Consider the following 2952-nt stretch of genomic DNA (forward strand, 5'->3'; position numbering starts at 1 on the left):
CAAGTCCATACATAGTTACCGCACCATAACAGAAGGTGCACACATAAACTAGCAGTTCTTAATAACATACATTCCTTAACATCATCATAACTACCGATGATGTACTTCTCCGATAACTTTTCGGACATTCGATCAATCCCGACCATAGTACTCCGAGTACTTTCCTCGAGGCAGCATGGTTCGCCTTGTCGCGGAGATCCTTCGGGTGCACCTCCTTCACATGGCTAACAAGTCCTTCACGCGAGACCATCCCTAGGAACCTGCTTGGAGGGATGGAACTTGCGATAGTACCTCCCATCGGGTTTCATGTAAGCACCGATTCCCTCGAGCCCGGATCTTCTCCTCCACCTTCTTCTCATATGACAACACATTGTACTTGCTGACTTCATTATCAGATGAAGCATCTGAGTTGTACTGCAAAACAACAATATCACAATCATATGTCACAACTATTGTACAGCAATGAGTTCAATAAACTTGTCAACCATGCACAATCAATATTGAGAATGCTATCTTACCGACACGGCGTCCCCGGACTCAACCTCGGAGGAAATGTAGGACTGGCCAGAGTCCTCCGAGTCATCCAACTCCTCAAACTTCCTCTTGCGGACAGAGGAGGTCTCACCAACCTAATAAGAATAAATTTAAAAACAATGTTCATATATACAGATTTCACATTGCCCAATTTAAAGAAAATAAGTGGGAAAACTAAGAAAATAATAAACTCAATGATGCATTATTATAAATTAAAGAGTACACATTGCAATTAATTGTACAATGTTTATCGAATGGATAATGCTAGTACAAAACTCTGGGAACTAATAACTCAGCATATTTACAGTTTACAGTACCATATACAGGTGCTATCATTTCATTTCAATTAATATACTAGGAGGGAGCAAATTATTATGTCAATCTAAATTGCAATCATGGCAGCATAATACATATACTACAAATCCTTATTGCAATCATTACAATAATATGCCAGTAACATTATATTTCTCCTCCTATGTTAAGGTGAAACATAATTCTATCAACCTATCATTAATATTGATCTTAATATCATAGAGTAATTATAGACAATATTATGTTTCACCTTAACATAATAATGCTCTTAAAAGTAAATTTCATAGAGTAAACAGAGTCAAGATTCTATTGCAATCATTACTACATTATAGGTGCTTCAAAGAAATGGAGCACATTCTAAATTACAACTATACTTTCAAAACATGACAACTATAGCTATACAAAGCATGTTAAATATTACTACATAAAGCATGTTTAATACAGGTGGAATTAATAGATTACAACACATTCTGAAAAAGGAAATATCTTATGCACAAATGGGAATGCCCCTGGAGCAGCAGTACCATAAATTTAATAAGCAATAATTATCACCATAAGATGTTAAATAAACAGCATTTAGGGGTTTTTAGCTTCTAACACCCAGAAGTGGTGGTCCTGCCAAATCATACCATTTCAAATAATAGGTACACATGCTATTATTCATACTGTGGTGATGTACAATTATAGTAACTACACATTTTCCCATAGCAGGGAACACATTATTATGTCAATGTTGTTGCCATCATAGCAAGATAACACTCCTGGAGCACAACAGCATTACCATAGATTTACAAATCAATGTGAATCCCTAAAGCAATTATGCAATCATGTAATAAAAAACATAGTAATGAAGCTCTGTAGCAAACAATTGATGCTAATACTAACAAATAAATTGTGCACACAGTAATCAAACCAGATAAATTGTGCACACGGTATATAAATTGGTTCTGTTGCTTCCTAGCCTTAGGCGCCTTTTTGTATATTTGTGTTGCGTTTTTTAGCTAGACCTTGTGTAACTTGCCAGGCGGGCAAGAGATACTTGTTGTATGGTTTCGTTATCCCGTGGTAATGAAATCCGATCCATCTGGATAGTTTGGAAAAAGATCCATTTGGTCCACAGTAAGCCCTAATCACAAATCATATGATTCGTCTATTCTTCGGTTTCATCCAACCCTAATCACCATCAAATAAGGGAAAATAAGCTGAGTAGTTGAGAGGATACCACATACCAGAGGGTCTTCCACCGTTGGCTGCACATTCAGATCTGGCAACATCAGCTCGCCGCCGAATCCGTGCTCCTGCTCATCCGCCGCCGTCAGCACCAAGCCTCCGCCCGACGCGGCCGCACCACGACGGCTCCATCCACCCGACACCACATCTGGCACCGCCACGCCGGTGTTCTTGACTAAGGCAGCGGCGGCCGACCTCGCGGTGGAGCTGCTACCCTACATCGGCCTCCGATTCGACGGAAATCCGCGGAGAAGAAGGGATTAGAGAGAAGAGAACTGGCAGTGGAGACGGAGTGGAGAAGACGAAGTGGCCGAGGGAGAGGGTTTTCTCCGTACCTGATTTGGGGGGGAAATGGTGGGGCGAGGGAGGCGGAGCAGCCGACGAAGGTTTTATATGTCCCTTCCGTTTCGGTACACGCACGTGACTTCGCCACGTACACGACGGTTCACAGAATACGTACAGCACAGTCGCGGGCCATACGGGCCAGTACATGGCTTTTACGTATCTGTCAGAAACGTGAAATGACGAAACTAACCCTGAATCCGAACAAGTATCGCGCGATCTCAACCGTTCATGTGTTTTGACGATTCCACTTTTCCTCTGGGGGGGGAGCACCGGAGCAGAAGCGTTTACTAAGTCTTGCAGTCTCTCCGGCCTTAAGAACTCATTGTTAAATAAATCAACTATCCCGCCCTATATATTTGTCATGGATTTACGTAAAATATAGGCTAAAATGTTTCTAGCTTCATTAAACCCGTGACAAGTATTTAGAGGCGAATGGGCACATTTTAGTCTATGCTTCTTATAAATCTGCGAGAAGTATTTAGGGCCAGAGGCGGTACAAAAATAAGTCTTACTACCTCCTATCTAGTTTAA

The sequence above is a fragment of the Lolium rigidum genome, chromosome 6 (genome assembly GCF_022539505.1).
Source record: "Lolium rigidum isolate FL_2022 chromosome 6, APGP_CSIRO_Lrig_0.1, whole genome shotgun sequence".
Lineage (NCBI taxonomy): Eukaryota > Viridiplantae > Streptophyta > Magnoliopsida > Poales > Poaceae > Lolium > Lolium rigidum.